Below are 14,620 nucleotides of genomic sequence, written 5' to 3' on the forward strand. Positions count from 1 at the left end.
CCTCACCTCTAAATTGGGTTGTTGGATACGGCCAAGCTTTTTTTTTTTTTTTTTAATTTAATTTTTTATTAAAAGAAATATTTTGATGTTTATTTATTTGAGAGAGAGAGAGAGAGAGAGAGAGAGACCAGACAGCATGAGCATGGGAGGGGCAGAGAGAGAGAGAGGGAGAGAGAGAATCCCAACCAGGCTCTGCTTGTGCTTTCAGTGCAGAGCTTGATGCGGGGCTCAGTCTCACGAACCATGAGATCATGACCCGAGCTGAAATTGTAATAAATTAAAATTAGTTTAATTTTTTAATTTATTATTATTTTTTCATTTGAGTAGAGTTGACACACAATGTTACATTAGTTTCAGGTGTACAGAGTAGTGGTTTAACAAATTTATACATTATGCTATGTTCACGACAAGTATAGCTACCATCTGTCACGGTACAACACGATTACAACTGTTATCATTTCATACATGTAATATGTAATATGTAATATATCATTGCCTATATTCCTTATGCTGTGCCTTTTATTCCTGTGATTTATTCCTTCTGTAACTGGAAGCCTGTATCTTCCACTCCCCTTCACCCATGTTGCCCATCCCCCACTCCCCTCTTCTCTGGCAGCCATCAGTTTGTTCTCTGTGTTTATAGGTCTGATTCTGCTCTTTGTTTGTTTGCTCATTTCAGATTCCACATAAGAGTGAAATCATGTGGCATTTGTCTTTCTCAGTCTTATTCATTCTACTTAGCAAAATACATTCTGGGTTCTTCTATGCTATTGCATAGGTTGGCCAGGATTTCTAAATTGAGAATCCATGCATGGGATTCAGGGCAGTCTGTGAATTCCCTAAAGCTGCATGAAGAGTTTTGGGTATGCATGTGTGTGTAGTATTCTGTGGGAGATGGCTCAGAGTGCCCATCAGTTTCTAAGGGGATTCAGATCCTGAAAAATAACCAATTCATTTAAAACAAACTAGGATGTGTATGCCCCTGGGAGTAGGCAAATCCAGGAGTTGTGCTGGCATAGAAAGCTCTAAGTACATGCATTTGTGTTCCTTAACTTCCTTGTATAATATGTACCAAAATGGATGTGCCTGAGTATGAGTGTGAAAGCCCATGTGACAGGGGGTTGATACTTCTCTCCTACCTCCTCCTTCATAACTACCATTTTTCATTTATAAAAGAAGGTTTTCATCCCAATTGTCTCATAATCTTACCAAAAATCCCCATGGTGCCAAACAGAGGGATATTTCAAAGTATTAGTGTTGAGATTAAGAAGGTAAATGACTTCAATGACTAGATAGCAATTCCTTTGTTTCTTTCATGGTTTGCATTCAATCAAATTGAAAGAGGACTTAAATTATTATCTGAGAAGTCATTAATTACATTTTTTGTTGATTGGTCTCAGTAATTTTCTCTACTTTGTAGTTCTTTCTCTATTTCACTCATTTCTGCTCTTACCTCTATTATTTCTTTTCTATTTTCTTTGGGTTTACTATACTGTTGTTATTGTTGTTGTTTTCTAATTTTGGGGGGTAACTATTTAAACCATTGATTTTTGGGGGCGCCTGGGTGGCTCAGTCGGTTAAGCGTCCGACTTCAGCTCAGGTCACGATATCGCGGTCCGTGAGTTCGAGCCCCGCATCGGGCTCTGGGCTGATGGCTCAGAGCCTGGAGCCTGCTTCCGATTCTGTGTCTCCCTCTCTCTCTGCCCCTCCCCCGTTCATGCTCTGTCTCTCTCTGTCTCAAAAATAAATAAAAACGTTAAAAAAATTTATAAAAAAATAAACCATTGATGTTTTAACTTTAACTTTTTATCTAATAAATATATTAAGCTATAGGTTTCCTTCTAAGCTTTAGCTGATACCCACAAATTTTGATCTGTAATATTTCATTATCATTCAATTATAAATATTTTCTTATTTCCAATATGATGTTTTTGAGCATGCATTACTCATAAGTGCATTGCTTAATTTCCAAACCCTGATTTGGGAGATTATTTTAGTTATAGATTTTTAGCTTAATTACACTATGTCTATAATCCATATTTTGAACGATTTCAATTATTTGATGTGTTTTATGACCTGTAGTCAATTTTTTTTTAATTTTAAAGATTTTTATTTTTTAAGTAATCTCTCTGCCCAATATGGGGCTTGAACTTACAAACCAGAGAGTAAGAGTCACATGCTTCACTGATCGAACCATTCAGGTGCCCCTGACATGTAGTCAGTCTTGATAAGTGTTCCATGTGCACTTGAAAAGGACATGGAATTTACAGTTTGACCTGACAGCTCTCTTGACCTTCCCCAGTTCCCTACTTACTTTCCTTTATAGGCCTCAACTGCACAAAACTTTTGCATGGCTAATCCAGTCTGCTTCTTAGAAGACCTAGACTAAGAATTCATTTACCATCCCCCTCCCCTGTCTTTTGTGCTATTGTTGCAGTGTATTTACTTGCACACATATTTTAAATTTCAGAAGGCATTATTATCTTTCATAGTCAATATTAATTTTGATTTATGCTCTTTCTTTCTTTCTTTCTTTCTTTCTTTCTTTTATTGCTCTTTATTTCTTCCCGCATTTTCATGGCCCTGCCCTCATAGAACTGGGATCACATTTTTTATTCTGCCTCCAGAATTCCTTTGGTATTTTCTTTAGTGCTGGTCTCCTGCTGATGAAATTTCCCCCCCTTTTTTGTCATCTGAACACACACATTTTTATTTTGCATTCATTTACTAAAGATATTTTTGCTGGATATAAAACTTTAGGTCTTCTTTCTCCATGAAACTGTGGCAAGCTAATTTACTAACTTGCAAGTAGGATATGATCCCCAACCCTTTACAGTTCTTGACAATTATTACCTGAAATTGTATTTTTTTTTTTAATTTTTTTTTCAACGTTTTTTATTTATTTTTGGGACAGAGAGAGACACAGCATGAACGGGGGAGGGGCAGAGAGAGAGGGAGACACAGAATCGGAAGGAGGCTCCAGGCTCTGAGCCATCAGCCCAGAGCCTGACGCGGGGCTCGAACTCACGGACCGCGAGATCGTGACCTGGCTGAAGTCGGACGCTTAACCGACTGCGCCACCCAGGCGCCCCTACCTGAAATTGTATTTTTATTTACTGACTTGTATGTTATCTGTCTTCTTCTCTAGAATTTAAGTTCTTTGAGAGGAGGGACTTTTCACTCTGTATCTTCAGCACATATAATAGTCTTCAGCACATGGAAGATACTCAATAAATATTTGCTGATTCAATAAATGAGTAAATAAAAATCTTTTCTAGCATAACTTTTTGAAAATCAATAGAGCCATCCTCATCATATCCTAAACCAAACAAAATCTATTTTCTTATAGTTTCTGCTGCCTCGATCATTTTTCTCCCTGACTAGACTATTACTTCAAGTCTTTTCCCAGTATTCATGTTATTTACCATTTCTTCCAAATCATATTACATTTGTTCCCACTGTAAGGGTTTAGTCATGTGGGTAACACACAAGAGTACAGAGGGTATAGACTCTAGAGCAAAACTGCTACTTGTCTGATGCTGGCTTCACTCCTTTCTAGAGGAAACTTAGTTTTTTGATCTTTAAAATAGGGATAGGAATGATGCCTCACTCATATGATTGTGACTATAATCAGAGATAATGTATGTAAAGTCCTTAGCAGAGTACTTGACCTGCAAAACATATTTGATGAGCTGAGCTGTCTATGGAATTTGGACATGGTTCTTCCTCCCTGACAGTGCCTTTGAGTTAGAACTCTCCCCAGCTTTATGTATATGCTCTTTGTTCCCCGCTGAAGGAACTTACCCAGCCAGTGAACAATATGCTCAGAACTGTAGTGCTCTGAGATGTGCCCCTAAATATTCACCCAGCTTTTTATTTGCTGCGGATGATCTGAGATCCTGTCTCCAAAGAAAAAGGGGAGCAGAAGAGTTGGGCAAATCTTTTAAAAACTCCAGGAATTCAGAAGTGATGCATTTTGGTTTTGATCTGCGTTTCTATGTTTCTGGTAGTTGCAATTTTAATGTGCTTCCTTCGTCAGAATTTCCCTCTGAATGATAGTCTCGACGCTTCGCTTTATTAAAATTAGAGAATAACAATGTCGTTGAAGTCTCATTTTACCAGACAGGCAACCTGAGACATTGTGGTGACAGAACAAAAATGTGATAATGGAGATGCAAATTCTGGCGGGATAGAGATTCATGACTCCACAGCTCAAGACCCTAGCTGAGTGCGTGAGATCATGGTGTAAGATATTAAATAATCATTGCGCTGCTAGATAAGAGTGTAACCATGTAATTTTGACATTACATTTTATGTTTTTTTAACTGCAAAGCCTATCTGAGAAAAGTTTCTGACCAAGCAGAAATATTGAAGATGGGGCAAGCTTCTTTTGTGAGGGAGCACCAAGACTCAGCAAGGACTTGGATTCGTCTTTCCTCAATGCTGGCAGCCAGCAGTCGTGTGCAATTGGTAGCTCAGGCAAAGTCACGGTTCATCGTGAACGCCACGTCAACACCAGCGCAAAGGGTTGCTAACAAATAGACTGAAAATTTGGTGGTTACAGATAGATTTCTCGAAATAGATGAATTTCAAAAAACAGAAATAGAAAAGGCTTGACGTTCTCAGATGGTGTTTTATTTACAAGTTGCTCTAGCAAATGAAATTGAACGCTGGTGCCAAAGCATTCACCAGAAAATAAATAAGTAACAGAAACAGTCCCCAAACAGCCTGTGACTGAGGATGGCATTTTGCTGCCTCAGGCTGAAAATTTTTCTTAAGTAAAGCTAAACCTGAGGAGTGTGAGACACAATGAATATAAGCAGCAGCTTCAGAGACACAGGGTTAGTTAGTAACAGATGCCAAATGCGGAAACACATTGGGCACTTTTTCCTCTAAGAGCATTATCATTGTCCTCGTTACTGTCAAAACCCCATGTCATGCTAGGTTGACCGCCCACCATGCATTCTGGCTTGTTCAGGCATTACTGGTTTTTATTTGTTCTTGTGACCCTGCCTACTAGGATTCCCTTTGACTCACACAAATGTCCTGGTTTGGAGAATAAATTATATGGCCACTTTGTGTATGGCACGTTCTTAGGCAATTGGAGGTTAAGCAAGAAGAACTGTGGCCGCTGGACTTAATGGGATTTATTTTTCTCCTTTACAAAAGATAAGGGGCTGAGGGCAGGAACATGCAGCCCCTTGGCTCCTATAAGACTTAATAAGTGGGTAAGTTGATTGAATTAAATACTCAACCACCCCAGAGCCTCTTGGGTTTAGGTAAATACTACACCTCTGCTGAATATTCCAAGGGCTTTAAAGAATACTGTAGGCCAGGGGCACCTGGGTGGCTCAGTCAGTTAAGGATCTGACTTTGGCTCAGGTCGTGATCTCACAGCTCGTGAGTTCGAGCCCCGCGTCAGACTCTGTGCTTGACAGCTCAGAGCCTGGAGCCTGTTTCCGATTCTGTGTCTCCCTCTCTTCTGCCCCTCCCCTGCTCACACTCTGTCTCTCTCTCCTTCAAAAATAAACAAACATTAAAAAAATTAAAAAAAAAAAAAGAATACTGTGGCCCAGTCAAAGAGAAGTTGTGCTTAACCTTACCTATTGGAAGGTACCATGACAACAGCGTTTAACTGGAAGGCTGGCGGGTGGACCAGCCTTTCTCTGTATGCCAAGAAGTGAGTAGAGTGAGTTAATCTTTTCTCTTATCTGGATGAAGTCCCAAGCATGTGCTTTCCAAAGCTAAAACACTTGTAAAGCTACTACTTTTATGTTTATGGACTAAGCATCCCTTTGCCACTTATCAAGGAAAGAAATCAATCAGCTGGGCCCTGAATAGAGTTTATTGTTTGGAGATGCTTAAGTTGCCAAAGTCTCACACCAGAAATACAGTTGAGATTATCTTTTTAAATGAATAATCCATTTCCTCGTAGGCATTAGTGATAAAAGAAAATAAGATATAAAATCTAAGCAGGATCTTAGATTTTTAAATAGCATCTGACTCCAACACAATTAAAGAAAAACATAGAATTCTTTCTCAAAATCAGTTTTCACATTTCTATGAAGAAAGGAACAGATGTTAATATCTCTGATCTCCATAAAGCAAAAAACAGGTATTACTATCTCCGTTTTGTTGAGAGAGGAGACAAAACATGTTGTTTCAAAGATGTATATATACGTGGTGAAATAATGACATTTCAATGAGTTTTACATTAAGGAAAATGGGTAAAAATGATTAAAATTTTACCTTATGTTATGATAATAAGGATATGCATGGAGATCAGGGGCTCAGAGCCAATGCTATAAAGGAGGATTAAATAATTTTTTCATAAATCTGTTCTAAACCTTACTCTTAGTTTAATTATCTTGGGTTAATTGTCAAAATAGTTCATCAGAGTCATTTATCATTAAGAATCAGCTATTGCTCATCTAAAAACACACATCCGTCCTAAAGAATGCATTAATTTATTCAACGAAGATTTATTCACTATTTATTATCTCAGTCGCTTTTCTGAGTGCTGAGGTGAACAAGACAGACAAGATTTTCCTCAACTTCTGTGACTGACGAAAGACGGATGTTAACAAAGACAGACAAGCTTTTCCTGAACTTCTGTGACTGACGAAAGACGGATGTTAACATCAAGAAACAGGTTGACTCCAGACAAGGTATAAGTACTATGCAGATGAATTAGAGACTGCCATAAGCTAAAAATTCCAGGATGGTGAAATTTACTCAAATGCAAGGCAAGGGACAGAAAAAGTGGTGCGAGAAATATTCACCAGAATAAAATCAGGTATTAGCGATAATTTTTCTTTTGCTTGCTGCCTTCCTTCGGTGCAGAAAGCCTCTTTGTTTTCCGGCAGTTAGGCTGGTTGCTACTCTGTATCCATTTCTTACATTGAGCTCCTCTGCAACCCAAGGAATCTATGAATCCTTCCTCTAAGACAGAGGGAATCAGTTTGCAACCCAAACGCACTCTGCTGGAACTTTTCTTTGAGGCTGCTAATTTTGGCAAATGTATCCCTCAGTTTAGTCCTCTGTCCCGTGATGATATGTTGGCTTGGTTCCTCTATGGGAATTACATGGTTGCACAGAGGAGATGGTGGCACTAATGCTTTCATGTCCTGAGGCCCAAGGACAGCTGGTCATTGTCACAGGTGAGTTCTGCAGTTGCCGTTTGGTTTTTATTCATGTTGTTGTTGTTCTATATTGTTTTAATATCTCCCTGTCTTAGTTGCTTTCTGTTCCAGTGACTCTTCCACACGGTTGCCCAGAGGTTTTTTTGTTTTGTTTTTTAATATTTATTTATTTTTGAGAGAGAGACAGAGACAAAGACTGAGGGAGTCACAGAATCCAAAGCAGCCTCCAGGTTCGAGCTGTCAGCACAGAGCCTAAGGTGGGGCTGGAACTCATGAACCGTGAGATCATGACCTGAGCTGACGTTGGATGCTTAACCAACTGAGCTACCCAGGTGCCCTGAGTTTGTTTTTGTTTTTCCTTTTTCAGGAGCAAAATCTAATAGTTGTCCAGGTTGCTCTCCTGTACTCCCTGCTAAAAATTTTAGGTGGACATGCCTGCATCTGGTTTGTTAGTTGACTTTATTATAGTCAGTGTATGAATATATGGCCTTTTGTTTCTTCCCTCATTACTGGCATTTTAGCTTGTTTCAACTTTGTTTCCAATATTGCAAAAGACATTTATGCAGGTCTTCTTTGGTATCAGTGAAGGAGAACTGATACCAAAATAATTTGGAATGTTTGAAGCGAACATTTTCAATGATAGAAATTGTTAAATAGTCAAAGTGGTTGTGCCAATTTATCCCCTCTCCAGGAGTTTGTGAACATTCCCATATTCCCACATCATCTCAATACTGGGATGGAATTTTTGCCAATTTGATGGGGGGCCAGAGAGCATTGAATTGCTTTAACTTGTATCTCTCTGACTGCAAGGAGGTCAAGCATTTGAAATGTTTATCTCAGGAGGAATTCCCTTTCATACCCTTTACCCATTTTCATTTTGGTTTGTCATTTTTCTTCTGTTGATTTTTAAGAATCTTGTGTATACTTAAGTTAATAATCTTTGTTTTATTGCATGTATGTATCGCAAACATTTTCTCTCATTCTGAGGCTTGCCTTGAAGTTTTAAATTTTGATGGGGCGCCTGGGTGGCTCAGTCGGTTAAGCGTCCGACTTCGGCTCAGGTCATGATCTCACGGTCCATGAGTTTGAGCCCCGCGTCGGGCTCTGTGCTGACAGCTCAGAGCCTGGAGCCTATTTCCGATTCTGTGTCTCCCTCTCTCTCTGACCGTCCCCTGTTCATGCTCTGTCTCTCTCTGTCTCACAAATAAATAAACGTTAAAAAAATTTTTTTTTTTAATTTTGATATAATTAAGTTTATTAGTCATTTTTCTCTATGATTTATGACTTTAGTGCTTTTCTAAGAATTCCTTCTCTCTTGTAAGGTCATGTAGACATGCTCCCATAATTTGTTCTAAAATGTTTCAAGTTTTATTCCCATTTAGGTCTTTAATTCATCTGGATTTCATTTTTCTAAATGGCATGAGAAGGAAATCTAAAATACTTCCTTTATCAGATGGATAGCCTTCATCCCAACACCTCTTACTTTGCATATAAGCCCATATTTTCCTTGTGAACTTGCAATGTCCTGTCAGATAAGATCAGATGTGTGAATATATTTCTGGGTTCTCTGTTCTGTTCCACTGACCTATTTGAACCTATCTGTGCCAATACTATGCAGTTTGAATGGGTATTACCACATTAAATCTTCATAGCTGACAAAGTAGTCCCCCTTTTTTTGTACTTCAAAATTACTTTGGGAACTCTTGGCTATTCCATTAGGAAAGGCTTATAGAGGTCTGACAAAATGTGTGGACTTTGACTGGGATTGCATTTGATATAGACTAAATCTGACAGGACAGAGTTCTTTTAAATACTGATTTTTCCTTCCACAAACATGCTATAGCTTTCCATTTTTTTCAGATCTTCTTTTATATCCCTCAGTAAAATTTTACAATTTTTTCCATAAAACCCTTATCTATAATTTATTAAATTCATTTCTTGATACTTTATCATTTTTTTAATCTTATTCTATCTAGGACCTTGAATACAATATTGAATTTCAGTGGTGACTGTGGGAATTCTTGTTTTGTTTTTGAATTTAAAAAGAATGCTTTTGAAAAAATAATTAAAAAAGAATGCTTTTGCATTTTCACAATCAGATATAAGATTTACTCTGTGGTAGATACCCTTTGCTGGATTAACACAAAATCGTTCTATTCTTAATTTTTATTTAAATCACAGATGCGTGTTGGGTTTTATCAAGTGCTTTTTTGCATCAATGAATATCACCAAATGTTTTCTCCTTTAATTTTTTTTATTGTGGTAAATAATTCTAATTCTAGGTCAAAAAGTTATAGATGTGTCTTGTCTTTTTGTAAATAGCATGTAAGAGGATTTTAAAAAATTCCTGTACGACTACTTCCTGACCTTCTGGCACTTCAAGATGCTCCAGACTCATCTTGTATTTTCCCTGCTCCAACCCCAGGACTAGCTATTCCTCAAGGAACCTGTTTCTTTTTATTAGAGAATGGCCTTTAGAAAGTAAGACTGGCCACTAGGTATGTTCACTGCTGTTGGGGTACCCTAGCCCTCTCAGTGGACAGAGTTAGGGAATATATAACTGTATATAACTATGTCTATACTGAGTTTTAATTTCTAAATTTGTGGTTGTAACTTCATGCAGGTGATGACAAATTGAACCTAATATCCAAGCATGGCTTTCAGTTTCAGTTCATTGAGGGTAACTCTTTTTCCATTCTTCATCCAGGGCTGCCAGCCTGCTTTCCATGGTGTATTCTTGGGCCAATAAGCACAGGTGTTCTCTCTGTTTCCTGGACTGGACTCTTTCTGTCTCCTATCTTCAAGCAGAGTGCTCCATTCCCAATAGCCCACTGAACACACATTTGCAGCCTCACCCATCATCGTCTCTCAGGCACCAGATTCTACCCCCACCTCATGTCTGATACTCCTCAGGGTTATTTTTCTTTTGTTAGTGCTTCAATCTTAAGTTTCTTCATAGTTTCGGTTACCGATGGGTATTGTTTTCTTATTTGAAACTTTACTAAGGATAAGAAGAAATATCTGATGTTGTACTGTATCTAATATTTTCGTGTGTGTGTGTGTGTGTGTGTGTGTGTGTGTGTATCTTCACATTGGCTTCATCTGCTCTGTTGAACAGAAATTCTATCTATTTACAGCTAAGGAAACAAACACTAGAAAATTTATGTGACCCCAAATCACATAGAAACGTAGGGCCAGACTATCTGCACTCTCATCTCTAAGCTTCCCACTTTACTTTCTTGCTCCTGTGGTAACTGCAATAGTTTCACAAAATTTTAAGCCTCTTCATATATGAATTTTTCTTTCCAGAAACTAACTCATTTCTAAAAACTTCCAGAATTCTATACTGTGATTAACTTTCCTTGAAATGTTGCTGTATAACTGATAGGGGATGGCAGAAAATCACAATAGACTGAGAATGGATTCCCTTTCATTCTAGGACAATCTGCAGTAGATTTAATTTGCAAGCCTAATTACGGAACAGAACAGTGCTTGGGAAACACAAATACCCCTAAAATGGGAGAGTTCCTCTAGAACTCAAATATTAGCCATATACAGACTCCTCAATTTGTTGGAGTCTATATAGACAATACTTATAGCCCTTCATTTTAAAGGTATTTTATTTTTATAAAAATTTTTTAAATGTTTATTATTTTTGAAAGAGAGAGAGAGAGAGAGAGAGCATGAGCAGGGGAGTGGCAGAGAGAGACAGAGACACAGACTCTGAAGCAGGCTACAGGCTCTGAGCTGTCAGCACAGAGCCCAAAGCAGGGCTCAAACCCACAAACCGTGAGATCGTGACCTGAGTTGAAGTCTGGTGCTTAACCATCTGAGCCACCCAGGCACCCCTTTAAAGGTATTTTAAATGATTAGATTTAAAATGTCTAGATTGTTGTTAGGAATCTCCTGTGGTTTGTTTCCCTCTCTTTTCTTTTTATCCCCCTTTCCATATGTTCATCTGTTTTGCTTCTTAAATTTCACATATGAGTGAAATCTTATGGTATTTGTGCTTCTCTGATTGACATTTCATTTAGCATAGTACATTCTAGCTCCATCCATGTCATTACAAATGGCAAGATTTCATTCTTTTTGATGGTTGAGTAATATCCCATTATACACACACACACACACACACACACACACACACACCACATCTTCTTTATCCGTTTATCAGTCGATGGACATTTGGGCTCTCTCCGTAGTTTGACTATTGCTGATAATGCTGCTATAAATATTGGGGTGCATGTACCCCTTCGAATCTGTAGATGGAGGGAGGGAGGTGGGAGATAGGCTAGATGGGTGATGGGCATTAAGGAGGGCAATTGTGATGAGCACTGGGTGTTGTATGTTCTTGATGAATCACTGAATTCTGCTCCTGAAACCAATATTGTGCTGTATTTTAACTAAAATTTAAGTTAAAACTAACAAAAATAAAATGTCTAGATTTAGAGATATAGGTAAAATTCTGAACTTTCTCTTAGCAAGGAAGAGGCTGATGTGGGGCGTACCAAAATGGGAGTAAATATTTGTTTCATGGTTAAAAAGCTCTCCCTCTTCATCGTGCTTCATCAATTCTTCCTTATTGCAGAGTCTTTGTAACTGTTGATTGCCTATTTATGACTGTCTCACTGCATTTAAAAAGTGCTAATACTAAGAAAACCAAATACTCCCCAAATTAAAAGTCTTTATTGATAGGACAAGTTGTATGAAATAAGTCAGTTAAACACTATAAGTTTATAATTTTTTGCTGAGAAACAAGTAAAGACAAAACAAACAAACAGAATAACCTCCTCTTGACCTCTAACTAAACTTCTCTATTGATACCAGATAGGTATCAGATATAAAACACAACTGACACTTCAGTACTCATATTATTTTTAAACAGAAGAAACGACCCTATCAAAAATGAATTCTAAATAATCCACTGCTATAATGTGAGAATCACTTAACTAGATTTCTTTCTTTAATCTGACATTGACGTTAATGATCTGTAAAGCTGATTAAAATTCAAGGATCAGTGATGCTTGGGTAAACCGCAAAAGTGACTTTTTAAGCCTAAATTCTCCATTTTTTTTTTTTTTTTTTTGGTAGAAAATATCATGTGTAATGGAGCTTTGGTACGTACTTGTGGGTTTCTCAAAAGTAAGTCTGAAATTAACAGTGTCCTTGCTTGTTTTATGGAAAATTATTAAACCTTTTAAAATATTTATTAAAATATAGTCACTGGAGCTGTATTTCAATTGACTTAATCCTAAGAACCAAAATGTAATGTACAACCGGAGGATTTTTCTTCATTCGTTACGACTGAATATCAAAGTCTGATTAATGTTAGCTGGAGATGACAGAGTCCATTGACTGTCAGTATTTATGCAGCTAAAAATTTTTACTCATCCGCATAGTCTGGCAAATATTAAGGGAAGTTGCTATTGAGCATGATGTTCTCATTCTGGGAAAGACTTATATAATTGTGGAAGAGAGAGATCTCAAGTCCAAGATTATTAGTTGTCATTCACTATAAGCCTTTTCATCTTTTCCATGAAAAGAGAATGAGATATAAATTAAAGTATTAATTTATGTTAGTTGTCCCAAAGACGCTTATGCAGTAATCACTGAGAAACAATTTGGAGGCCCAAGAACTGTGTGCACATTTGATGAATTAATGGCCCAAATTACCTCATGGGTGTCACGAAATCCCAGTAGTTTAGATTATTTCCTTTACTTTGGGACCCAGGCAGTTTAGGGCCATGGGCCTAAAATCGCAAAGAGAGAGCCAACATCTCTGCTTAATTCCTGCAGGAACTTACCCGTTCTTTACATTCACATCGTGACCGGACAGATGAATCCCTTAGGCTGTACAACCGCCGTCTGTTCTAACAATACGCTCTTTTACATTTTGTTTTTCTCTCTCCCGCTTTCAGAAACGTTCACGGCAGTTCATTAGAAAATAGCATCCATCCCCACAGCAGCCACTATGGTGAGCAGATCACTTCCTGCCCGTTTCCCCTGCAGTGGGTCTGTGGCCGGTACCTGCGGCCATGCCCGCAGCAGCATCGTGGTGCACAGGACGTCGTGTCTGCTCTACCCAGAGCCTCGCTCAGGCATCTGCTTTAATGTTGTTCTGCAGACGCAAACTGTAATGTTCTTTAAAAGAAAGGAGCAAAGTATTTTCATTGTTCTTCTTCACCCTTCGCCTTCTTCGGGTTCTGTCATGAACATGTGTTTTCTCTAAGGAAAGAGGTCACCGTCTGACCCTTTGATTTATCCTATAATTCCCAATTGTGCTTCCCTGAACAAAAGCCTTTTCAAGAGGACAGTGGGAACATGTTTCATTACTCTTTCTGAGAAAAAGAAAACTAGCGCAACATAATGGAGTGGCAGTTCTATAGCATTAGAGGTCTACCTGTTTCTTTCACTCATTTTCTTTCTGGAAGTTCTAAAAGCAGAATTTCCTAGGTACTTCTGGTCTGGAGAATAGAATGTGGGGTGAGTGAGTGTGTGTGCGCGTGTGTATGTGTATGGCATTAGATAAGATGTAACAGTCGAATAACTGGAGAAACAAACAAGCCACTGTTTATCCTCCTCACGGCCCTTTCACTAAACAGGTCCACCCTAACCCATTCTGCTAACCATCCTCCGCGTGTCTCCTTACTGACCTCATGAGACGGTATAGCTAACAACTAGGATGCTCTTTTATCTTGTAAACAAACAGGCAGGTAGCACTGGGGAGAAATCCACTGGAAAAGATTTGACTTTTCCCTCTTAAAAAGTAACCGAGTTATTTGAAAAATGGTGACACATTGGCAATTGGCCTATTTGGGTTTTCTAGGTGCTCTTGACAAGGAAACAATGGTGACACGGGAAGAGGCTTGACACTTTGACAAGAGGATCACGCTCTTTGATGCTGGTGAAACCCCGCAGGGAAGAAAGTAGATTTTCCAGAAATCTTTTGTGAAGTAAGTGGTGGGCGGGAGTGAGATATTTGCCCCATTGTGAGTATTTAGTGGGCAGTAACAGGATGCTAAAGACCCTGCAGAGTGTGGGGCAGCCTTATAAAAGGGAGAAATGTCCCATCAAAATGTCAGAAGTGCCGCTGAAGAAAAACCCTGGGTCTAGTGTGTGTCGAGAAAGGAAGAAGTTGTCCTCAGTTCCTCCTAAATTTTCCACCCGACAGTTCCTCCTCTGTGTTGTGTACAGGCCCTGTAGTAGCTCCCAGCTTCACCATGGGGCCACTGGTCACCCTGCTCCCAGTCACTTGCTGACACTCCACTGGATGCTGCTCCCTGTCCGGGGAACCAGCACGGGGACCAAATCTGCTGTGCCTGCACTCTTCGTAGTTCCTGTTTCCTATCTGATTGTACTGAGACTTTGGCATACCCTCAGGGAATGACCGTGGAAACAGGAAAACATTTAGAACTTTAAAGATGACTTTCTCTGCAGTTCAAGGTGAAAAAAAGCACTGAAGTCTGCTAACCATTCTT

At 38.8% G+C, this 14,620-nt stretch overlaps 1 protein-coding gene across 1 annotated transcript in view; it reads left to right on the forward strand.

The window, feature by feature from the left end:
- Window positions 1-6,968: 6,968 nt before the first annotated feature.
- The window catches only part of SLC35F1 (solute carrier family 35 member F1), a 443,643-nt gene continuing 435,991 nt past the window's right edge, over window positions 6,969-14,620 (forward strand). The window contains exon 1 of the mRNA XM_042939699.1: window positions 6,969-7,160. The gene's annotated coding sequence lies outside the window, so the exon portion shown is untranslated. The remainder of the gene's footprint in view (window positions 7,161-14,620) is intronic.

Source organism: Panthera leo, chromosome B2, assembly GCF_018350215.1.
Source record: "Panthera leo isolate Ple1 chromosome B2, P.leo_Ple1_pat1.1, whole genome shotgun sequence".
Classification (NCBI taxonomy): domain Eukaryota; kingdom Metazoa; phylum Chordata; class Mammalia; order Carnivora; family Felidae; genus Panthera; species Panthera leo.